The following is a 25,735-nucleotide window of genomic DNA, read 5'->3' as shown; positions in this document are numbered from 1 at the left end:
GCCGCCACACCCTTCAGGCCGCCCCCAGGGAGCTTCTGTGTGCCCCTGGGAGGACTGTCTGCCCGCCCAGCATTTGCTTTCCGGTCTCCCGTCTCACAAAGGAAAGTTCTAATTATGCGTCAACACGGACGGAGCTCCAGCCACGTACCTGGCACGGGGAAGCCAATGAGAATGAGAGACGGGCATTTGCGGAAAAACACAGAGTCGGGGAGCTGGGGGGCCCCTCCCTGCTGGCGGGGGGTCTGCTACCTGCCCAGGACCCAAGGAGACACGCAGGCCAGGGGCACGCTGCAGGCGCTCGGAATGCCCGTGTTTAAAGGCCGGCGCCTGTCTCTGCACGTGACGGATATGCACATGAGCCTGGAGCGGGGAGAGTTCCAGTTTAATGAGAAGTTCTTCCCGGACTCAAGGAAACTACAATGTGGGTTATGAACAAACACCCCTCGTTGGAGATGAAAGGAAGTGGAGGTACCATCCTTAACCGGAAAGGCACGGCACCAGCTACCGTCTATCACGGCCATGGTCGTTACTGGGATCTCCACAGAGGACACTCGTCTGCGTGTTTGCGGGTCCGACCCCGGGGCTGAGCACAGCGGGGCCTCGACACCTGCCCGACTTGTTGAACCGGGAGGGACCGAAGGGTGAATTCGAGCTCCGAAGCCTGGGACGTCATGGTGCAAACCTGGGCCCCGCCCCGGGCCCTGCCGTGTTAACGGAAGCTTCGTGGGAACAAGAAAGGTGCCCGAGTCCAATGCACGTCACAAAACCCACAGCCACGTGCACCCGGTGGGGAGGGCCCAGGCACGGTGGCCTCCAGGACCTCTGGGGGACCGGCCGGCGAGAACCCTGCCCTGGCGCACAGCGCGTGCTTCTCAAAGCCCGTCAGCGCTCCGGGCTGGGAAGCGTCCACCTACGCTCTTGCTTGCCGCATCAGAGCAGCAAAGGATACACGGAAGAATCAGGAAAGTGCGTACACAGCCCGGGGCGCCCTGCCCTTCTGGGAAGGGGTGAGGCTCGGGCCTGGGGCGAGTGGGAGGATGGCAGGTTTTCTTGCTCCGTGGGTCCCCACGCCGTCCGCGGCGTAAGGCTGGAGCTTTCGAAGTCAGAGGAGAGAACCCCTCGGAAATGCTCCCTTTGGCCTCCGCTAGCAGCTGGGACAGCACGGGGGAGCTGGGAGGGGGCTGAACGGGCCGTGCGTGAGTGTGTGTGCACACGCGTGTGTGAGAGAGTGTATGTGTGCACGCGCATGGCTGATCCCAAACTGTACGCATCACATAAGTAACGTTTTCGGTAAAAATAGAGATGTGCGTGCGCACGTGTGTGTGTGTGTTCACGTACGTCTGTGCCACATTCAGACGTGACCCGCCTTCCCTCGCTCCTCTGAGCTGACCTCCGAGCGACCCTGTGCCCCTCACTGTCTTTGCCAAGGCCAGTTGGTCCTGGCGTGGTTACCAGGGCTCTGGGCCCTGCTGGAGTGTGGTGTTTTGCCTGTTCCGTGCCGTCCTCTGAGGACCAAGGCTGGGTGTGCGTCCCACCCGAGGGCCGCCGTCCCCCCTCGGCTGCCCTGGAGTTCGTCGAGGGCCCATCCCGTCTTCTCTCCTAGCGTCTGCTCAGGAGATCCTCGGGTCTGGGCGTGTGGCGCCAGCTGCCCCCGGCCCTTCCAGGCGAGGCCTTCTCAGTGAGGTGCTGTGCCGAGTGCCCGCTGACAGCCCTTCCCTTGGACAGAGCGACTCCCTGCTGCGGGCGTGGTTTCTCCGGGTTCTCTGAATCCCATTTCAGTCCAGAGGCTCGTCTGATGTCCACCTTGTTATCCTCATTCTAGGATAAAGAAGTCTTGACCAGAGCATAGCGGGCCTCTCTGTCGGGTTCTTCCAGAAACTTCTTTGCAAATGCCCTTTGTGGGCCACCCGCCAGGCCCCACGGCCTATGTTGCCCCACGGAGTGGCCCGAAGGATCCGGGGACTGGACCTTCCCCTCGGAAGGACACCAGGGAGCCCAGAGGAGAGCTGGGTTGGTTCTCAGCAAAGTGGGCCAGGATTCCAGGATGTCCTCTGGCTGCCGACCAGGGAGCTCGGGTGTCCCCATTCACGTGCGTGACCAGCCCACCTGCCTGGCTCATGCTCATTCTGCCTCGAGACCCAAGAAGAAAGCACCAAACTCTTGTCAAGGGGAGAGTTTTTCTAACCCCCGGGGGGCTGTAAACCACCGGTGTCCACGCTGGACTCGCGAGCAGGACCGTGCCGGGAGGAGGGGCCACCGGGTGCCGGGAGGGCGCGCTGCGGAGGCGTAAAGCGTCAGGCCAGCGGCAGCTTCCGCTCCGGGCCATGGGCCTCCCGCGAGGCTGCCCCGCGTCACTGGCTGAAGGCTCCGGCGGCCGCATCGATGGTGTTTGGGCGAAATGCTTGCGGTAAAATGCGAAAGTCGTGGTCCTGGTGACAGGGGACCTCGTGTCATCCGTGTTTCAGCACAAATGTCCGGGCTCCCATTTGTCTGAAGACACACTTGGCCTCTGCGGAAAGCAGACGAAGCTCTCCTCCTGGCGTGACCGTGCGTGTGCGGCTTTCCTTCAGGACGCGCGTCCCGGTGTGACATCAGTGACGTCGCTGGTGTCCGGAAGCCTCTACTGAGGCAGTTTCGATCCCGAACTCGTCCTCTGCTGAGTGTCGAAATCATGCTCGGCCGAATGGTAGCGGGTTAAATCGAATGAGTCGTGTTTGCCAAGAGGCAGAAATACCCCGTTGCTGCCCTGGGTTCTAGGAGGAGATGCCAGTTTCCTGAAGGTCAGCAGAGGACCTTGGTTTTCCCCAGCAATTTCCAGGGAAGGACATTCTTGCCTTCTGTACCTGCTCTGTGACGGTGCTTAGCCATCGAACCCACCGGCCCATAAAGCAGGATCCTCTCCAAACGCACCCGAAGCCTTCTGCGGGGTGGTGGGGGCACCGTGCCAGCAGCACCGTCTTCGAGGAGCTGAAGGTCCAGGAGGGGCCAGTTAATACACAGACTTCAGTGGAGCAGGCAGGCAGGACCCCCAGAACGGGGCGGTGACCTGCCACATACCCGGACCGACACCGAGTCCGGAGCGGAGGCGCTTCACCCCCCCACCCCTGCCGAGCACATAGGTCAGGGACGCGGAGTCTCGGAGTGGTGACCCCGCTCCAGGGAGGGCCGTCTCGTCTCATGTTCATGGGTGAGGGTCCGTGGCAAAAGCGGAGGGAAAACTATGTGACGTTTCCCACATTCATGTTCAGCTTTTGCCTTGATGGGAAGGAGAACGTGTTCATGTGGCCAGTGGGGGCCAGGGGACATGAGAAAAAGTCTAGAACATTGTGAGACACCACTGGGCCTTCGAGATGGGGACTTTTACAAGTGGCACAAAGATGATTTCAGAAGCTTCCCCACTTTAGAAGAAATCGGTCTTGCCGTTCTCTGTTGCAAGCAGAGGGAGGTCAGGACTGTGGGGAGGAGCTGGTGAAATCGTCCGGCAAACCAGGGAATATGGCACACGAGATGCCTGCAGGGAGTGGGAGGAGGAAACAAGCCGTCCTGGCAAAGCACTCGGCCGACTCCCCCGGGATCGGCTGCTCTGTAAATCCCTGTGGACACAGGCAGGGCCCCCGACTGACCGTCCCCCTCACCGGTCCTCTGCTGGCACCTCTCCCCGATGAGCGGGCCAGAGTGAGAACACTGGGGAGGCCTTGAACCCGGCTGAGAGCGGGAGCTAGGCCACGAGGCTGGACGCCAGCGAGGCGTTGTGTCTCCCCAGCGCCCCGCACACCTTGCCTGGGCAGACGGGGAAGCCTGCCTCCTTCCTCACCCATTCCTGTGTGACAGGCTGTGTGTGCGTCAGCCCGTGAGCGTTCACCTGTGGCTTTCCAGACGGTTCCAGAAGACAAGCGTGCAGTCCGCCCGGCAACGCCTCTGGCTGGGGAACCAGACCCAGGGGGCCCCCGCATGGCCGGTGGGCCGGGTGCCGTTTGGGACCCTAGCCCTGGTTTGTTGGATGAAGCTGTTCACCTGCAACCCCCGGTGGGGACGGACAGACAGACTAAGGCAGAGGGCGGCAGACAGCGGCAGCCAGGTGCTCCGTCCCCGCGGAGGCCGCGGGCCCCTCACCGGAAGCCGCGGAGCACACTGGAGGCCGGCTGTGCAGTCTGCTCCCGTTCACCCCGTGCGTCTCGGAAGGAGCTGAGCACTCCAGGGGAGAGCCGCATCCGAGCAGCTCCACGTTTAGCGCCCGTCTGGTGAGGCGTCCCCAGCTGGGAATAACAGCCGAAAACTGGCCAACTTGCAGACATCGAATTCAAAATGCAAACAGCGAATTGTGCTCTTGGAACTAATAAGCCACCATAAGTGGGGCCCCAGGGCCGACGAGAGGACACGGAGTGTGCCACCGAGCATGAAAGTCTCCTCCCGAGTCACAGCCGACAGTTCCCAGAAAACACAATACTTTTTAAAAAACGCTCAGTCACAGCCCAGAACCTGACAGGTCCTCGCATACTGGGTTTTCTGTGGAAAAAAGATCCGAGGGAGCAGAATTCATCAGGAAGCCAGCTGACCCTAAACTGAGGGCTCCAGGAGGCACCTCAGCCCCGGAGTGCCAGCCTCCGCCACCCCCCAAACCCCAGGGAGCGTCCCCAAATGCCTGCGGATACTGCAGGTTCAAGTCCACCTCCCAGCGAGCTGACCACGGGAACCCTGGGGTACTCGCTCCCCACAGCCCACCTGCGGATCCGCCCACGCAGGTCGCCGCCCACCACCCACCTCTCCGGCTGAGGGAGGCCCCATCAGGGCAGGCACACAGGAGGTCTTCATAGATGCTGGCCGCGCGGCGGGCAGGAAGGAGCCCCCATCCAGATAGCGCCCCAAGGGCTCCTGCCCTGGGGCATCTCACGTCCAGCCACACTGGAATCCCGGCGTCTGGACTCAGCTTGCTCCCCCATCCCCCGGGGATGGCCGCCAGGGCTCGCTCTTGGGCCGGGAACCACGTGCAGACCTGAGAACCCAGCGCGGCCCCGAGGGGAGTCGGGAGACCCGGCGGCGCTGGGAGATGACCGAGCGGGACTCCCACGTCCATCCAGATTGTTCTTCAGTCCAAGTTCTCTACGGTACCTTGACTCCGTTTCTCAAGACTTTCAGTCAAGAGAGGCCCTGGGGGTCAGCACCCGGCACGGCCACTTCAGGCCCCCTGATGCAGGCACACCGGGAAGTCAGCGTTAACCGAATTCACCTTTGATGCTGTTGTGGACGAAGCCGTTTCTATCGATGGCGAGTCCGTGGCACTGGGCTTTCTGAAGTGTGCGCAACGCCGAGTAGGGCCCATCTAAGTGCCTGAAAAACGGACGCCGTTCAGGTCTTCAAACCAAGGAAAATAGGGTTTGTCGTCTGGAGACGTTGTTCAGTAAGACGCGCACAGGCGGAAACGGTCGTGTGCGAACTGACACATCAAACCTCGGAGTCTAGTAAACGTTTTGCATCTTATAATTCAGAAGCATGAGGACAGGAGGGTGCGGAGACGGAGCCGTGTGGACGGAATTCGCATGTGCGGAACCGTTTGCCCGTCGTAAGCACATCTTCACGAAGCAGCCTCTAGGCCGACGCTTGTAGGAGCGGGGGTAGCCTCTGGGCCCCGGGAAAGGCCCGCTGAGACGCAGCTGGCCCGGCAAGGGGACGGGCTTTTTGCCGGAACCCGCGGCAGCGCGCGCCGACGTAAGTCAGCGGAAGAAGGACGTCTGCGAAGTGCGGGGCGAGGGGCGGAATGCCTCTCTCGGCCACACCCGCCGCCCTCCCGGCCCGCCGTCCTGCCCCTGCACGGCACGTCCCGGCGTGGCTCAGAGCGCGGCCCGGTCGCCCTGGATCCGCCATCAGCCCCCGGCCCCGAGAAGCACACGTGGCTGCGTCATGGCGCCGTGGGGGCCGCGAGCCGGGATCCGAGGGTCAGGTCTGACCGGGGCCCGTGGCTCTTCGGGGACAAATGTACGGAAGGCGCTGGTTCTGGGCCCCAGTCATGGCTGAGGAGAGGACGGGGGCTGCACCGGGCCCTGTCCCCCAGCGGCCAGTGTCTCTCCTGACGGTCTCGCTCCTCCCTGGAGCCGCTCCCGCCCGGTTCCCTGACTGCCCGTCAATTCTGGGAGCACCAGGGCTCCCAAACCACCAGGACGCGCCCGACCCCTCGCCCCAGAACGAGCTGGGCTGTCTTCGGTCGCCGCACTCTCCGCGACCGCTACCAGAATCGTCTGCAGGGAGCAAACGCGGGGTTTACAGCCAGGGGGGCTCAGCTCTAGGGGACGGGCGTGCGCCGTCGGTGGCCCCCATGTGGAAGCCGTCCCGCGAGGTGTCACCTGCACTCGGGGGAGGGCGCCCCCGGGAGCCGAGGTTTTGGAGGACCGGATGCAACACTGAAAAGCCATTAACAGGCGTGAGTTGCTCAAGCACCACCGAGCAGGTGGGTGGCTTCTAAATACGACGGGAAACAAAAATAAAACAAATCCAAAGCTAAAAACACTCAGCTCAAGCTTGAGCAGGGAATGGGGAGATTCCGTGAACTCCCTTCCCTGGTCCCTAACCTCGAGCTGCGGCAAATCCGAGGCAGAGGCTGATTCCGGGGCTGTGGGGACACAGCGAAGGTGGGGGTCTCTGGCATGAGGAGTAGGGACTGACCGGGGCCTCAGGGGACTAGAAGTGGAGCGGGACGTTGGGGGGGACCGTAAGAAACCCAGCGCCCCTCAAAGCAGCAGCCCGCCCAGCCTCCCTCATTCCCGCTGCCTCCCCACGAGAGACCAGGGCCGGTGCCACACAGTGAGCGGCCTCCACTCCCTTCGCGACCCAGGAGACGAATGACACACCGAGCCCAAGGGAAGGCGCACCGGCCGTAGGAGTGGGAGATGATACCAGAAGGAAGCCTTGAAGAGTAGACACGGGTACGCGCGCGCGGAAGCTGCCCCTCGGGGAGGAGACACACGTCCAGACCACGTGGAATTTACGGAAACTGTGACCCTATGAGACTCCAGATCCGTGTGTCAGCTGCTAACCGGGTGAGGGGCTGCGGACAGCCGGCTGCGGCCCTGACTCCGAGGCGCTCACACGGAACAGGGCTGGGGAGCCAGAACCCCGCGGTGGGACCAGGAGAAGGAGCTCAGACCCCTGAGGCAGGGCCACCGGGGACAGAGCCTGGGTCCAGCTGCGGCAGCTTCTACCATCAAGGACGGATTTGCCTGCTGCACCCCGGAAGGCATGGCCCCGGGCTTGGGAGACCCAGGAGACAAAGCCAGACTGTGTCCCCCCAGGAATCCCATGGCTGTGACCACCGCCGCCCCAGATCTCCAAGACTGGGGACTGGATGGGAGCCCCTCCTCCTGACCTCAGCCGGGCTGTCCGCGGGGCGCAGCCGGGACGTACAGCAGGGGCTCCCATCCTGAGTGTGAGCTTACAGCAAGGGTTCAACAGCCCTGACGCTCGGTTTTGTCGCCTGCGTGCTAGGGACCGGGATTCTGCCCTGCAGGTCTGGGTGACGTTCGCAAGGACTCCAGCGTGCTAGTGGGAGGCAAGGCAGGCTGCAGCTGCTCCAGGACTCCCTCCTGGGAGGACACACGGATGAACCCAAGCCCAGACCCACAGAGCCAGGACCGGAGCCCCAGGATCCCTGTCCAGGCCTCTCTACACCCACACACCAGTGTGTCTGCTGTAGGAGGCACGGCGCAGTGTCAGCAAGAAAACAAACCAAGATGCCTGGGAGGTGACACACAGTCAGCGTGGAGACTCCTGTCCCCGCGGAAACACCCAGCAGCGTCCGGCCTTGCCCCCCGTCGATTGTCCACGCCCTGCCCCAGGCCTTCCAGGGATGACATCACCCCAGCCAGTGGGTTAGATGGAAGGGCTTGAGGTCGGTCCGTCCGTCTTCTCATCAGGACTGGAGGACCAAGCCTCCATCGCGACACCCTCAGTCCCCGTCCCCTGCCATGCACCCCAGCTCCAAACCTCCTGACGGCTAGTCACCTGCCACGGGTCCGGCTCCCTGGACAGGAACGCAGGGAAGCAGGGAAAGGAGGCCTCCTGCCACCTGGTCACCAGCCCTCGGAGGGCTCAGCCCTCTCCCAGCAGCACCCAGAGCTGGTCCTGAGCAGGGACCCCTTGGCTGGCCTGCCCAGCACCCCTGGTCCGTGCTTCTGCCTGGAATGAGCAAGGGAGCTTTCCCCTGTGCAGAGGAGGTGACCTCTGTCCCGCTGGGCGAAGCGAGCCAGACTGAGCAGGGCATCCCGGTCCAGGGAGCAGGCGTGTGCCCCGTTCTGCGTCGGCCGCTGGAGAGCCGGATTCGGGAGTCAGGCCCGACCACCACACACCTTCGGAGCAAGATCCCAAACTACAAGGAAAGAGAAGGGTCCCGCCGGCTGCGGTCGGTCCCCCCGGTGCAGCGTCTGCCCGCGGGACGACCTCCCGTGTGCTGCAGCGTGTCGCGAGCACGATCGCTGAGCATGCATGGTGAACCGTCCACTGTCATAAGCGCAACAGGCCGTGAGTCACGGCTCGGGGCTCTGCCTCGGCGGACCCCGTGGCTTCGTCCCGCTTTCTGTCCTCACCCACCGTCCTTCCGTCCTGGAGGGAGGCCCTTCTCCGGCGTTAGCCTCCCGCTAGTGTTTGCTGAGCTCCCAGGCCCCCCAGCAAAGAGGAGGAACCTGGGAGGCCAAGGGCAGTCAGGGGACCAGAGAAGACGAGGCCGGGACGACTCAGCCCCACAGGGAGGCTGGGAACACACAGAGTGGGGTCAGAACGGGAACCCTGGAGGCAGAGAAGACGCGGGGGTGGGGGGCCCACAGGGCTGTGGGGTGAGAGCCTCCCTGGGCCCAGTTCTCTGGTCCCAGGCCACGGCCAAGCACCCCAGGCCCCTCTCCGTCCTGCGTCTACACAGCAGGCCTCCAGGAGGGTGGCAGTCCAGGCTGAGGCTACTCTGTCTCCTCAGCGCTCAGAGGCTCGGGGTGGGACCTCTTGCCCCACTAACCCTCAGCCTGACTGACAGGGGTTTTTACCCCATGACGCCCCGGGACAGCCAGGGGTGGGGTAAGCGTGTTTGGCTTACAGCCACAGGACTCGGCGTGCGTGGACGGGCAGTGAGGGCATCTGTCTTCCGATCAAGGGGCCCAGACGCTGTGCAGCTTCAAGCCGGGTTTCCCCGAAGGCCCAGCTCCTAGCCCTGTCTCAGGGCCAGGCAGACACCGGTGGAGAGGTCTCCGCCACACTCCCTGCGGGAACCTGCTGGAAATCCTCCCCCCAGGATCAGGCCAGACGTCCCCACCGTCCAACACGGGAGCCACAGCACAGAGAGACCCTTCCGGGCCCCCTCACAGTGGACACAGGCCTCCGTTTGGCGGGACCACACCCTGGGGCTCAGCGGCCCGCGGTGTGGGAACTCACGGGGAGACTCACGGGGGAACGGCCCGGGCCACAGCCGGTTCATCTCCTCGGCAAACGCAGCCCGGGCCGCCACGTCCCTGTGCCACCAAGAACAAGATCGGAACGGACCTCACACGTGCCGATATCCCCGCGGAGAAAGGGGGGGGGGCGCAGTGGAAGAGGCAGGAGGCAGGGCCCTGGCTGGGAGAGGAGCTCACTCTGGAAGGGAGGGCGAGGGAAAGGTCGGGTCAGCAGGTGCGGCATGCGCCAGGCGGCGTGTGACGTCGGAGCCCCTGTGTGTCCAGCAGGTGTGGCCGCGCGTGAGGTCCTCCAGCGGTCACTCACCCTTCGAGCAAGGTGTGTCGTGCGTCCGGGGTCGGTCGGGGTCATGCAAGAGGCTTCTCTGAGCCGGGCAGCGCGGCCCCGGACCTGTCGTCGCGCCGGGTGAAAGCCGCAGCGCACCTGCCGGCAGACGGTGCGAGCCCGCCACGGGCACTGCGAGCCGCAGCCCCCGTGCCCCCACCAGGACCCCTGGGGCCACCCTGCTCATTTTGTACCCCGGTGTGTGCAGGACTGTGACGAGGGAGAAGGGGGCCGGGACAGGTCCCCGCTCAGGGTCTCCCAGGCCAGGAAGTGGTGGGGATGGTGAAGGAGCTCCCCGGCCCCCCCACAGCACGCCCCGAGTCAGCGGCTGTCCTGGGAGCAGCATCCCTGCTCATGACGGACCAGAGCCCGCCTCGCTGAAGTTCTCTTTCAGCGACGGACACAACGAACAAGGGAGCACATCATTCAGGGGGTCCCAGTGCTGCGAGAAAAGGTCATCCCCGGAGGGGAGCTGTGAGGGCGGGCAGGTGCGGTTCCCGCGGAGAAGGTCCCTAGATGAGACCTGAGGAGCAGGAAGGGACCAGCCCCTCGGGGACGCCGGCGTCGGACCTTCCCGACAGCGCCCACAGCCCAGCCCTGGAGTGAATGGTGCGGCTCGTCCCCGGCGCGGGGGGAAGCCGATGCACCCAGGTCTTACGAGGTTGACCGGGTGCCAGAGAGCAGATCCCACAGAACGTGACTGCCCAGAGGGGGGGCATCTCCTGCAGAGGCTGGGGGGCTGTGGGGGAGAGGTCCCGGGGCCGCTGGACCAGGAGGCATGCCGAGTGTTCCCGGGACATCTTCATAAGCCAACAACGTGAGCGCAACATCTCAGGGGAGAAACCCCGGCGCACCCGCGGGGCGCTCGGTGGTGAATTCCGTGTTACCCTGTTCTGTAAGTTCTTCCTGGCATCGGTCAGGGCCTTCCGGCCAGACACCAGCACCGCCCCATGTTCCCACGGCACCAGTGAGCTTATCTCACCGTTCGGCAAGGGGCCGCGCCCCCACGGCACCCAGGTTTGCACAGCACAGGAACCGGAGGGGAGGTGAGGGCCTCTCCGTGACGGGGCGTGTCGTGCACCTGACCCGGACACGGAGACAGAGCAAGGCTCAGCGGGCCTGGGGAAGCTGCAGCCGCCTCGCGTCGGCCGGGGTGGTGATCTGGGCGCCGGGATGGGGACAGTGCACAGGTCAGGTCTGTGCCCGACAGGAGCCAGGAAGATCCTGCTTTCGCCTGGACCCTCGTGGCCACAGCGGTGGGTGACGGGTGAAACGCCAGGGCCCCGTGGCAGGTGGGAGGCCGCTTGCTCTCAGATCCTCACCCTCCCAAATGCAGAGAACTGAAATCCGTTTCTCGAGTGCGGCCTCAGTCCACGCTGGCATGACAGATCAGAACGAATGCTTTGCCTTAATTACTTCCGAGCACACAGTATTTTACTACAAAAACACCGTTCGTCTGCCAAAGGAATGCGTTTATTTGCTTGGCTGTGTCCTCAGAGATCACTGAGTGTTTATAATTAGCTCGTGAAAACGGGCAATCCTTCAGCTGGTGTTTGCTGCTTTAAAAACAGATTCTTTTTGCATTTTGAAGTAAGAAACATTACAATATACATGGTGATGCTCAGGAAATCTGGACTGTGCGACGGGGGGACAGAGACTTCATTTTAAGAAAGCGTCGTCCTCTTATTCTAAAACAGCTGAGGTGCACGTGGCGTAACTCTGTATGATTTGGTAAAAAGAGCCTCGTTTAAATTGCAGATGGTTGTAAAGCCGAGACCCTACAGATCACTGTGCTCTGCAAATGTACAGAATAAATGATCTCTTAATGTAATAAAGCCTCTTGTCTTCTTGGTTTGAGGGTTATATTAAAACTTCACTTGAGATGTGATTTCCAGGCAGGTCTCCGGAAACGTTCCCTCGGGACAGTGAAATTCAACGATACTAGATCGTCTACAAGAAATAACAGAGAGGGAGCACGTTACATGTCACCAGGAAAGTCCCGAAATTTTGAATTCAAGAATGAATTATTCATTAAAAGTTTTTTTTAAAAAGTCCTGGTGTTACAAAACCAAGTTTCTGAAAACTGGAAGGAGTCGTATTTTTAAACACTAAAGTGCATCCCTTCTTAGAACAGATGGTGACAGTTCTGTGGCACGGCCGGGGGTAACAGGAGCGACCCCCACGGGACAGTCAGCCCCTGCCCCTCTCCCGGGAAGGGGGCCTCCCTTGCCTCGGGGCTCTGGAGGTGGGAAAGGCTCTTCCCGGGACCCAGAGCAGCAGAGACACTGTGTGTCCCACCAGTCCACACATCCAAGGAGAGTCCACGCAGAGCACCTGCCCATCCTTACAAGACACTCCTCCTCCCGGAGCTCTGTCTAACTGACCCTCCCCTTCGGCGCTCACCCCCACAGCCCCGCATCTCACACCAGTCACAAACAACATGGGTGTGAGCGGCACAGGTCCACTTGTACGCGGATTTTTTCTGATAAATACAACGCAGTACTACAAATGCATTTTCCCTGCCTTACAAAATTTCTTAATAACGTTTTCTTTGGCTTCCCTTATTGTAAGAATACGGCGTATGATACATGAAACACAAAGAAATACGTGCGAATCACCTGCTTAGGTCATCGTAGGCTTCCGGTCCGCAGCAGGCGATCGGTAGGTGAGTTCCGGGGAGTCGAGACTTACACCCGGGTTTTCAGCCTGCGGGGTGGGCAGGGCTGTTTCAGGCCCACTGCGTGTCCCGCTGTGTGTCCCGCTGCGTGTCCCACTGTGTGTTCCATTGTGCGGCCCGCTGGTGGCTGGTTACATACTCACAGCACAAGGAATCTGGTGATATTGTCCAAAAAAAAAAAAAAATGGTCCGAAAGTACACCAATCCAGTAAATGACCCAAGACCCACAGTCCGGAGAAGAGCGGGCCGTGGGCCGGGGTTCCGCGCAGACCACCAGACGTGTGCCCCCGAGGCTTTCCCATCAAGCTTTCTTTCAGCCCCTACATCCCTTTTCTCCGTTTTGTGGAGATCCCGTCGTGCTGTAACTTTGAATCCGAACTTCACCCCACCCTCCGGGCTCTCCGAGGACGCACGCCGTCTGGATCGTCCACACCTTCCACAACGCCGTCTCCCGACTTGCTCAGGCCGCCTCCCGCTCTCAGTCCCACACTCATGCGCACTGTTTCCATTTACTTTCTCAACCCGTTTTAGTTCTGGGACGGGGTCACTTGGGTGGTGGGTGTGCTTCCTTGTTCCTACAAGCCTCGGATCCAGGGAATGATGTTGTCCCTAAGTTGGAGTTTTGTGCCCCCTTTTTGGTGGGACGATGAATCGTGCGATGGCGAGCCGCTCGCGCCCACTCCGGCACCTGCATCCGGAACATGTATTCCCGTTCGCATGTTGGGAGCGACCCCTCTCCCCGCAGCCGGGACTGGACTCCCAAGGAGACCCACAGCCAGGCCCCGTGGAGGGAGCCCCTGGTCGCTCAAGGGGCCGCCGTCCCTACACAGGCATTGTCTTCCTTCTAATTCGGGAGTTTTCATTAACATATTGATCTCTTGCAGAACAAGCTTGAAGACTTTCTCACCACAACTTGGAGTTTCAGAGAAACTCTGTCCTGTTTATTTTGTCCATTCGGGACCTGCTCTTTGCTTGGTGGGGGAGAGATAACTACTAATAAAGTAGGTGATAAGTAAAGATGATACATAATAAAGTAAAGGCAAAGATGAAGTCACTTTCCGGCTGAACCACCGCTCAGTCCTGGGCCGTGGGCGAGGCCGCCGCGTCCCTCCCCGCCTGGCCTCACTCCCGGCCAGGGTCCACGTGCCTGGAGGGGGGCGGCGTGAAGGGCACATCCTCCCCAGGAGGGAGGACTCAGCCTGCTGCTGGGCGGGCGCTTGCCCTGCCGGGGTCTCAGGTGAGGGTTGAGGCTGCTGGGACATGTGTTCAGATGCTCGGGCAGCCCAGCCTCCCTCTGGCCCCCACTGAGTCCGACCGCGTCTGACGGGGCTGCAACACCACCGGCTTCCGCTCGGGCCGACTGCAGCCCGCTCGGAGGGCCACCTCACCTTGCCCTGGGGACGTCAGCACACTCAGCTGTTTCCTGCACAGCCCGGGACCCCAGGACCCCTGGCAGAGCCCAGCCCCAAGTCTCTCTTCCCCACCGTGGAGCTCCCGTAACCACGTGGTCAAGTCTGCACCCACATGGGTTTGGGGAAGCCTGTGAGCCAGCTCCTCACTGAGCCCATGTAGGCTGTGGTGGTGCAAGCAGTTTCTGCTCTTCCTGCCACTCCTTCAAGGAGGAAAAACTGGGAAACATCCCTCAAAGAGGAGAAGCTGGAAGACACCCCTCACGGAGAAGCTGGGTGCCATCCCTCTGGGTTGGAGAAGCTAGGAGATAACCCTTGTGGAGGACAAGCTGGGAGACATCCCTCAGGGGGAGAAGTTGGGAGTCACCCTTCATGGAGGAGAAGCTGGGAGACATCCTTTGTGGAGGAGAAGCTGGGAGACACCCCTCATCAGAGACATCCTCCCAGGGCTGAGAGGGTCTCTGGGCCCCCTTCTTTACCTCAAGGCCTGACTGGAAGCAGGGCTCCTTCCCTCTCTGCATAGGAGGGCACAGTCTCCTGGCTCCTCCCGAGTTAGACGGCCCTGGGCCATGGAGGCTTGGAGAGCTGGTGGAGCCTCTGCCCGCGTAGCTTCCAAAGCCGCTGCTCCTTGCAACAGCCTAGTCTCTGCTCTGGTTCTCCTTTCCTGTTACTTCTGCGTCAGACCTTGATCTCCCTCCGAAAAGCTGAGTCCTTGAGCGCCACAGAACAAAAGCCACGTACTTAGAAATGCGAAAGAAAAAAACCACATTAAAAATTGAGAAAGCACATTTTTGTGTATTTGCCGATCACCAAATACTTCCACAGTGTCTTCTGCATTCCCATCACAGTTCTGAGCACTCTGCCAGTGTGAACTTGGTGAATCCTCGTAACAGCCCTGCTGTAAGGTACTATCGCTGCCCCATTTTGAAGATAAAAAGCCAGAGGTACAAGGATGTTACGTAAATACGTACACCAAGAGCCCCAGAGCACCACGAAGAGACGGCAAGGCCGCCAGGAGCAGGGTCCTGAACCGAGCTCGGTCAGCCTGGCTCCCGGTGCCTCCGGTTACGGGGCTACTGCGCGCCCCGCATGGCCCCGGGCATGCCTGCGTTGGTACAGAGCGCGGCACTGTGGGACGGCCTCCACGAAGGGCATGAGCACACAAATGGTCAAAACACGATGCCCAAGACAGCGCCCGCCTTGTGCCACACGAGTGCCGCTGTGACATTCGTCCGTAGTGTTGGGTGGTTTTGTTGTGCACAATCTGTCATTGTCACAGCAACAGTAACGCAGCTCATGTTCCTCAAGTGCTCTCTTCTGGGCAAGTTCCCCGTCATTTCATCTCATCTTTGCTATAACCCCAGCCCCCACTTCAGAGATGAGAGAACTGGGCCGGACATGAGTCCTTGTCCCAAGGCTGCCCACCCAGAGGTGACACAGGCGGATGCCGTCGGCCAGCGCTCGCTCCAGCCTCTGCTTCCAGACACAGCTCACACCTACTGCTGTTGGGAAAAATCACCTATTTTTACTCTTCATGTTTTGATGTTTTTCTCCTTTAATAGTTGAACAATCCAAAACTTGTGTTTTTGCAATGTGCACTCAAGATTGAATTTACCCTTTCCCCGGCAAATTTCATCAGCGGTTCCACTCTCCTCCATGGGGTCACCTGCATCGAATTTCAGCATCGCCTCCCGTGGACAGAGTTCTCTCCGCGGCTCTGAGGTTTCCGTTCGGCTTCACGGATCTCCTATCCTCTCCCTGACCTGGTCACACGCCGTCTTAATTTTGACTCCAGGAAACGGTCCCATATCTTCGAGAGCAAGTTCCCCTCGAGAGTGGGAAAAGATCAAAGATGTTTTCTTTGTTCATTTACTCGTGATAACCCTCAGACTCATTGAGGGATCTTGATGAGGGTCGCACTTCTAGATTAATTAGAACAGACACGGCATCTTTATAATATTGAGTTAATGATCCTTCCACCCATCCGCCTTATTTTACATCTTTCAGTAAAATTTTATAGATCGCTTCATACGGGATTGCGCGGTGCTCAGCTTCCCTCCGGGGAAGTGCGTTTGGTGCTGTTAGGCGGCTACTCCCAACTGCCCCTCGTGCTCGGCCTTCACAGAAGGCCCTGGCTTGGTTGTATTCCTTTGTTGGTCATTCTTCCTCTTTTGTGTTTTTTCTCGTGGTTTTTCAGATGTTCTCAGGCTTTCCGGGTGGACGAGCGCAGAATGTTCTGTGGGAGGTAGATGCACGGAGCGTTTCTCTGGGCACGGCGTCTGTGACTTTAATCAAATCCCTATTATCAAGGTGATTTTATGTGCATTCTTCTGAGAACAATTAATGTGATAAATTGTATTAATATATTTCCCAATATTAAACCATCCTTTCATTCCTAAAATAAGCCGTCCCTTCGTGTATCATATTAATCTTGTTAAATGCTGGTTGGACATGTGTATTAGCTTCCTAGAGCCGCTGTAACAAATTACCGCAAACTGGGTGGCTTAAAACAACAGAAATTTGTCATTTTGGCTCTGGCAGCTGGAAGCCCTAAACCGAGGTGCCGGCCATTTCTGCTTCCTCCAGAGACTCTGAGAAGTCCTCCTCCAAGACATCCTGCTTCTCCCAGCTCTGGGCACCCTGGGTGCTCCTTGGTTGGTGGCTGCACCTGCCACCTCCCTCTCCGTCTTCACACGACACCGTGTGTGTGCATGTGTGTGTTCACCTGCTTCCAAGGACACCAGCCATATTGGATTAAGGGCCCACCTTCTCCCAGTATGACCTCACCTTAACCAGTTACATCGGTAATGACTCTATTTCAAACGAGGCCACGATGTAAGGGACTAGAGGTCAGGACTCCAGCACACTTTTTGAGGAGAAGACAACTCAACCCACAGCACCGTGTTACTATTTCACATAGAATTTCTGCATTAGACATTCATGAGCCATATCGAACTGCAGTGCTCATGTAGGGGGGCCATGAATCAGGTTTGGGCGCAGTGTTAGGCTGACTTTATAAAATTAACCAGAGAATAAATTTTCTTTCTGCCCTGAAATAATATAATAACTTGGTAACTATTTGAGGGTTTTTTTTTAATTATTTATTTATTTGACAGATGGAGATCATGAGTAGGCAGAGAGGCAGGCAGAGAGAGAGGAGGAAGCAGGCTCCCCGCTGAGCAGAGAGCCCGATGTGGGGCTCGATCCCAAGACCCTGAGATCATGACCTGAGCTGAAGGCAGAGGCTTAACCCACTGAGCCACCCAGGCGCCCTTGCCTTTGAGTTTTGAAAGATCTTGTCCTTGAAACTCTCTGGGTTTTGGGAAGGGCTGGATTGCTAATGACTTTATATTGATAATACTGTGGAGAGTATAATGAATTTTCATGTGCACAACCTCCACAGCCATCGGACACAACTGTTGCACATAACCCCACACCCAGCGAGTTAGCATGTGTCCACTTGTGTGTGCTGAGGTGCTCACACTGGGAGTTCTAAAGGCACCTTGCAGACATCATGTCACCTCACCCCAGGATCAGCACAGGGAGAGTGGATGGGACATCAGTCTGGCAAGTTAGTGAGTTTAACCAAGGATGTGCAGGACCTGGGGAAAGGACAAGGGCTCTGAGTTGTCCCAGCGCAGGTGCCAGAGGTAGTTTGTGGCACCAGATGTCCTTGCCACAAAGTACCTCTAAGAGAAGAGAGTTTGAAAAGCCATGTGGCAGGATCAGAAGTTCCAGTCGAGGGGAGTAGCCAAGCAAAAGCATCTAGGAGACCAGTCCAGAAGACCACTATCCAGACTCACTCCCATCCTGTCTTTGGGTTATAAATGCCGTCCGCTGGCCAAGCCAGAGCGCACGGGGCCCGGAGAGTGGGCCACAGCTGCATGTCTCCCTCTCTCTGCACTCACTGCCTTGTCTATCGCCCCATAGGATGCCCCCACCCCCGGCATGGCTGGTCCCTGGCTTCTTTGTGGTGGCGTCTGACCCCCACGTTTCCCTTGGAAATGAACACAGACTGAAGTCTTAAGTAGGTTAAAGACATATATAAATATAAATTCTATATATATACTGAAAACACATCCCATTGTACATATCTGTGTGTAGATAGATGGATGACAGACAGACAGACACGGAGATAATATCTAGGGGGAAGGAGAGAATACTTGAAAGTCATGCTATGAATGTTTTTACAAAATTAAACTTTTAACTTCTTACCTTTTTTTAAAAAAGTAGTATTTTCCAGCTTAATTACCTTAAAGGGCATAGAAACAGTGAAAACTAGTGCAGCGAGCACCTAAATTAAGGTCTCTGAATATCATTTCCCACGAAAAGGAACCAGAGATCTTTGGAGAAATGGTGGATTCCAGGTTGAGGGCAGGAAATGAGCCTGGAACAGCTGAACATGCCTGAAACTGAGGAAGCTAAAACGCCTAACACAGCACTTTTAAGGGAGTACGGGAACCATCTGAAAGACAGCCAAGACAGGACCGTGGCCGTAACTCAACAAAAACGAAGGCGGAGGACAAACCAAATGAAACCCAGCAGACAGCACTGCCAGGTGCCGGCAAAGCCGAACGAGACTCGGAAACTGGCTACGTGGAGGGAAGGAAGCGTCTATCCTGCCTCTCTGACTAAGCTGTGTTTGAAGACACCGATCATGGGTGCGGAACAGCTCTCCTGTTCAGAAGAACCCAGCTCATCATGAGGACGTGAGGAACGGACAACAGGATTAGAAAATTCCTGCCTGCAGCCCCCAGGGAGACGCGTTCCAAGTGCCACACCATCACCGGGGGGTGAGGCCACTGAGGGCAGGACTGACGACTGACAGAGAATATTGCCAAGAATGGACCAGGCTGTTGGGTCCTGAACTGCTGGTCAGTCTTCATGGTAACGAAGGGGAGACAACCAGAGGATTTCAGAAAGATAAAGGTAATGGCCACACAGTGCCTGAAGCACTCCAGATCGTCACGTAAACACAGACACGTCAACCAGACAACAAAGCGACACCCCCTGGGGACAATGCCTGCAGAAAAGCGAGGCAGCCTCATCTCACCAAAGCCCAGATGGATGGTGTCAAACAGCACAGCAACAGGGTGGGCAGAGCATGGGCAGCTGCGCGGAGGAAGCAGAGGAAGCGAAGCCTGACACCCCGAGAACAGGACCCCCAGAGTGCAGGCACCCCCGCCAGGAGCACCGGCCAGAGGGCCATGGCCACTCTCCAACAGCGGGAGCTCGGGAAGGAGGACGAGGGAGAAGGGCGGGCTAAGACGGGGCAAGAGGGGAGCCAGGAAGAAGGTTACCTCCAAACAGAGGTAAGACCCGGAATGAGATCTGTCCGGACCACGGCAGCACACCAGAAACTCGGGCTCGAATCGCAGATGAAACTGTCACGTGCTATTTCAAAATGAGGTTTGAGGATGATATAAAGTATGAAAGAGAAGCAAAAATCTCAATTCAAAAAATCCAGACGTGAACGGCAGATCGAGAAAGCAATCGGACGTTTACAATCATTTCAGAAACACGCACGGAGCCGGAAGGAATGTGAACGGAATGAGCACCAGAGACAACACCTCCGAAAGAACAGTGTGGAAAGGAGGGACGCTTTTCCTTCAAAAAGGGATGAAGAAGAAAAGAAGAGGGATCAAGGAAAAAACTTGAAAAAAAAGAAAAGGGATGCAGAAAGAAAAAACTTGAAAATATCCCGGGCAGCCGAAGAAGACCCCGCGCGGGGTCTGAGTGCCGGAGAAAGGAGGTCAAAGCAGGAACAAAATAAAAACTGGAGCCGCGCATCCAGACGACGTTCCGTATTTACAGGTATATTTAAAACCAGCTTGTTGAAAGAGCGCCCTGCACACCCGAGGACATAGTCCAGAATAACGCTGAGACATGCTCTCAAATTCCTGAAAACAAGAAATGCTAAAAAATGAGTTAAAACACCCTGTGGGCATCTAAGGAAGACAGGAAGACACTGTAAAGGAAACAAAAGCAGGTGACCGTCAGAGCTCCTCACAGCAGTGCTGTGTGCCGGAAACAACTAGATTATCATAGCTAGTATGTTTAAGGGGGAAAAATGTGAAGCGAGCATTTTATATCCAGCAAAACTGTCTTTCAAAGTATAAAAGACACGAAGTGTTATCGATATCCGAGAATTCAGACATGGCTCCCAGGAGCCCTTCGTGAGGAACGTAACTCGAGAATGAACCTCAAACAAACAAGAGCCCAGAGACTTCAACGTGAGACTGGTAGCAAGCACTTACAGAGTTCCTGGGAGAGTGAAACACTATATGGAATGGCCATGTGAACCGGCCGTGTAGGTCCAGCACCCCTCCTTAGCAGTGAGGACAGAAGCTGGAAGCATATGTGGTCAGAACATGATTTAAGTCTTTTTCGGGTGCACGTGTTGCTATGATGGTAATGCTGGTGCTGGTGCGTATTTGTCCGGTACTGCTGTGCTTACACACACACATGCTGTCGGTATGTTGAGACTCTGTGTGCCGTCTGGGATCAAGTAAACAAGTAATTTTGTGAAATATTCTAATACTATCATTCTGTGCATCCTTGAGCACCACCAGAATTTTTGGTGTTGAAGGAAGGAGATGCAGACACAGTACAGAGGAGGTTAAACAAACCTCAGCTCTAGAGAGTTGCAAGGAATTGGAAGATGTTTCTTGAGTCCGCAAGCTTCTCTCCAACTCTGCCCCATAGCACTGGGCGTCCCTAGTGCTGGGAAGACGGCTGGGGAACACCTTCCCCACGGAGAGACCAGGGTTTCTTGAGGAAGGGGCTGGTCTCGGGCATGAGGCATAGACAGTGAACAGCCCTGGGGTGTCTTGTCACACCAGAGAGTGAGGAGGCCATCAAGGAGCTCCTGGTGGGTCACAAGTCGGCAGCTGACATGAGGAGGTTCCAATTAGCCTGGGATAGGACAACCTGAGTTTTGGAAGGGAAGCTAATTCCAGTTGGTGAAACAGTGAGTGAGTCTAGATTGGCAGGTTGGCAGGAAGACCCAGAGGACATCATGCTCCGAGAGTGAGTGTCCCGATGTGCCGTCTTGGACACTGAGGAGGAGAAACAAGCGTGTGCAGAATCTTTTGTCTACACACCGTGAAGCCGGGGAACCAAACAGGGGTTCAAGGGATTGAGGTGGGAAGACGGACCCACAGCCAAAGGCCGGTCTTCTCAACAGCAGAGCTCACGTGTGTCACACTTCGTGTCCCCCATTAGCCTGGGGTGGACGTGGCCCTGATTCATGTCACTGCATCTCAGAGGTCAGCCAGCCCACAAAGGTGAGTCCGGGCGGAAATGCAGACTCAGCTCGTGGGTGTCCCTTCTTCCCTGGGAGCAGCTAGAGGAAGGAAGACGCTGGCTCAGGTGTGGCTGCCTCTCCCCCTGGGCTTTCCCATCCATGTATGGGGGCAGTAATGGGGTCCACTGCCAGGTCCGGCCACAGCCCTGCTGCCCCAAACATACAGCCCCTGCTAAGTGGGGTCCACACCTCTGCGGGGTGTGGCACGACAGGCAGCGTGCAGGGGGCCTGAAATGGTGCTTGGGGCTCGCCTGGCACCTGCTCTCCTCTTCCGTTTGAAACGCGACATCTCTAAGCAGAGGGGTCCGCACGTGTCGGTGGCAAAGGAAGGGCCCGAGAATAAGTGTTTCCGTCTTTGCAGCCCACATCCTCCTGTTTGCAATGACTCATCTCTGCTCTGGTGGCCAGAAAGCAGCCACGGACAGCAGCGACAAATCGGCTTGGCCGTGTGACAATAAAACTTTATTTACAAAGCCAGACTGTAGCTGGATCTGGCCCTTGGGCCTCTGTTTGCTGACCCTGGTCTTGGAGGGTAAGAGCCTCCTCCCTTCTGGCGCGTCCTTTCCTTCACAGCTATTCGTTTTCTTGCCGCCTTTGTTCTAGACTCTCGGGCCACAGCGGAACCCAACAGACGGCACGAAGGCTGCACCCCAACAGAGAAGCCGCAGGTCTGTGTGTGTGCGCGTGCGCGCGAGCGTGTGTGTGTGCGCGCGCGTATAGATTATAGACTCGTTAAATTGCTCGGCTCGTGAGCACGTAAACGTGCCTGCTCGTTCTTCTGAGAGCATGAGAGCACCAGCACCTGGCTGGGACTGCGCTGTGCCACCTTCGTGCTGGGTGTGAATCCCCACCAGCCGGCATCCCAGGCAGAGCCGGGCCCCGAGGCCACAGCGGGCTTCCCACTGCCTCTTCAAGATCGTGCTAACTGAGGTGCACTCTCGAATCTTCTTGGCACAGTAGAATCTTCTTGGCGGTGGGTCAGCAGGGCCAGCCCCACGTCCGCGCTAAGTGCTCTGCGGGGTCGCTTCAGCTCCCGGCCCGGCGCCCCCGCTCCTGGAGGAGCCCACATGGCACGGCCACGGAGCACGCGAGCCAGACGCCACGGGCACTGCCTGGGTGACACAGCCGGGAAGACCGTCCCAAATGAGGAGAAAGCCGCAGGTCAGCACGGAGGGGGAAACCGTGTTCAAGGAAGGGTTTTTGTGTGGTTCTAGCCTGAAGATTGGAATGGTCGGTAGGAAGGATGGCCAGGGGCCCACGTAGGAACAGGCACCATCCAGTTCCTTAGAAAGAGTTCTGAGTAGGTCCACGCCTGTCCAGGGGTGAAAGCACGAGGCAGATCTCACTCACGAGGGGCCTCCCGGTCCGTCACGCGGGTTACAGAGATCCAGAAGCCCAAGTCCGTGTCTACAGCCCCCAGGTGTTTACGGAAAGCCGCTTCGGACAGTAGCCTCATGGTACCAGCCTTCCCTTGAACCTGAGGGGATCTGTCTGTGGGTGGGCCCAGTTCCCGAGGAGCTCCCTGCACCCCTGAGAGGGTCGGGGACGAAGGCCTCCAGGAGCCACGATGGCCTGTTCCCATAGCGGTGCTCACGGCAAATCTGGACGTGCCCGAGGGCTGCCCCCCGTGCCTGATTCCACACACTTTCTGTCACGTGAACCAGACAGGAGGCCTCCGCCGGCCACGGTCCTCTGGCAGGAAGCAGAAGCGCCGCACACCAATGCGGAATGAACGCGGCTCGCGGCAAGTGACCGACGCGGAACCGGGCCGTCACGCCGCCTCATCGAGCAGCATTTGCAGCTATCTTGGGGGCAGAAGGAAGCAGTTCCCAGTTGCCCTCGGATGCTGGCCGCGCTGCCTTTTGCCTTCCCCGGGACCTCCTCCCCCGCGACCTTCCGGGGGCTCTCTCAGTCGCTGGAACACTCCTCTCTGGTGGCGCGGCTCCTTCCCCGTGGGCGTCCCTTCTAGCGAAAGCACAGAGTCGGGCGTCCGGGGAGGGATTTGTCGACGTTGGCCCTGCAGATCTGGAGTAAAACCTCCACTGCAAACATTCTTTCCTCCGCAGGAAGGTGAAGTCCCCACCGTGGGATGGGGTTGCCGCTGGGTAAGGAAACCACATCTTAAAACCAACAAAACCTAGTGTTTGTGCTTTTTTAAAGAATGGTCCCCAGAAAACCATTCGGTGCCGTGCAGTGGAGGGAGAGCCGTAGTCCCTTGCTAACCCAGATCAGTGCTATCCCTGGGGCGGCGGCCCCATCACCGAGCCCTCCGCGGACCGTCCGTGAGCAGTGAGGGAGCCGCGGGCGGTGGAGGCTGGAGTGCGGTGACAGCGGTGTGAGTCCCCAAGAGAACGCCTTGAGGGTTTCATTGCGAGTTTGAGCTTCCTGCTGGCTGATGCCGAAGAAGGGACACGAACACCAAAGCCCTAGGAACTAAAGCCCCGGGGAGGGGGTCTCTGTCCTGGGTGTCGTGCTGGAAAGGGCTTTCCACGCAGTTCAGATCCCGTGTTCCCTGTAGGGAGTGGAGAAGGACAAACACGCCACCCGTCCCGGAGGGGCTCCCAAGAGAGGGACAGGGCGGCCTCCAGGCCCCCAAGCCGCAGTGTTCGGGGAGTGTTCGGGGAGGCCGACCCCACCTGGGGCACCACCTGCCAAGGGAGCCCCGACATGTCGCCCTTCCCAGAAGGGCCTCTGGGCTGCCCACGGGGACGGGAGACTTCCGGTCCACCACCACTCTGTTCAGCGGGGACTCGTGGGGACACACAGCGACACATGGGAGGCCCGTGGCCAAGACTGAGGCCCCCTCCCGGGGCTCTGGCATCCCTTCCTGCCCCACAGGTGGACAACCTGCCTTCCTTCAACGGCATCATTCCTGGAGGAAGAGTCGTCACTGTCCTGGCAGCCGCCGACCGTCAAACAGGCGTAAACGACGACGGAGAGGGGAGGCCTCTCTCTGAGCTCCGTGGACTCGGGATGAAGACCCGGCCCTGCCTGGCTTCCTCCCGGCAGACCGGCCCAGGACTGGGGGAGGGGTACACAAAGCCCAACAACGAATCTGCAGCGTCCCTAGTGTCGGAGACGTGCCGAAGCTTTCTTGATGCCTTAGTACAGAAGGGCTTTGAAATATATATTTACTTAAACATTTAGGATTAAATCTCTTAATTCTGGATGTAGACTGTTTTAAACACCCGGTAAAACCCTGGCAACTGTAGACAGTGGCTCCCATGTCGGGGATCTGCGGCGCTGGGGTAGGCGTGCGGGGGCGGGGGGGACTCTGCAGGGGGGCTCGTGGGCACTGCTGTCCCCCTGTGAGCGAGCAGGTGAAGACGCTCTCCCGGGAGCCGGCCGCGTTCCGCTCGGCAGCTCAGGCTGCTTTTCTGGGTCAGGGAGGTGCTCGGTCTTCCACGCCCCCGTGCGTGCCCGGTGGGTGCTGTACCCCGCTTTCTCAGGAAGGCCTGCTGGCAGGAGGCGGATGATTCAGAAGGAGCTTTTCTGGAGAGAAAGGACAGGGTCGCCGTCCACAGGTGCACGGCCACGTGTCAGCTTTGGGAGCAAGAAGTCGTCTCCCCAGATGGAGAGATGTGCCACGGGGTCCGTCCAGACTCAGGCCGTGTGATCCTGCCCAGGTGTCTTCACGTCTCCAAGTCCACTTCCTGGAGGGAAATGGAAACGTGACAGTATGTCGCCAGGGCGCTGTGCGGGGTGCTAGGAGCCTTGTGAGCCAAGGGCTTACCCAGCTTGTCATGCAGCCGGCACCAAACCTGTCGTCATCGTCAGCGACCCTGGGAAGGGGAAATGCAGAGGTCCCTGCAGTGAGGGTGAGGCGAGGGGCTTGGTTTCCAGAAGACACAGGAGCGGGGGTGGGGAGGGGAGCCGCAGAGCCAACGCCGGGCACGCACCTGCCTGCCCTGGAGCTCACTGGGAAGGAAGTCCTCTCCTGGACGGACGGAGCTGGGCGACAGACACACGGACCGCTGCAACTCACCCCGTGAGCCGCTTGAACGGAGCGTCGCAGGCCCCAGGGAGCAGCGGTCCTTCCGCCAGATGAGGTAACCCGAGGGGACATGCCCGCCGGTCTGCCAGAGGACGGGACCCACGGGGGACGGGGGCGGGAGAGGTGGGGTGCGGGAGGGACTGTGACGTCTGACTTCCAGGGACGGTCACGCCCACGTCCCAGGACACGGTTTTTCTCCAGCCGAGAGTCGGGAGCCGACGCGTACCCCAGACTCAGGAAGGTAGGTGCGGATATCGGCTTTATCCACCACGGCCGAAACGGGGCCCAGCAAACAACGAACGCATGACAGGGGATTACTCCAGCCACGCACTGCAGGGTCTCGCGGGACCAGCGTGGAGCCGCAGAGGCGGGGAGCACGACGGCTCACCTTGCGTGTTACAGTCACGTGACATTCGGAACTGGTGACGAGTCTGTTAGTGGCATCGGGGTCGGGGCGGCACAGGGGAGCCCCTGGAACACCAGCGACCTGAAACCGGGAGGGCCCCACAGTGAGCGGTGAGCAGGGCCGACGCCGTCAAGCCGCGGCCGGGGTTGCAGAATGGAGCCCGCACGCCGCCCTGTCCCCGTGGCACCGGCTCAGG

Source organism: Martes martes, assembly GCF_963455335.1.
Source record: "Martes martes genome assembly, chromosome: 14".
In the NCBI taxonomy this organism is placed as follows: Eukaryota; Metazoa; Chordata; class Mammalia; order Carnivora; family Mustelidae; genus Martes; species Martes martes.
Note: the sequence above shows the minus strand (reverse complement) of the source record.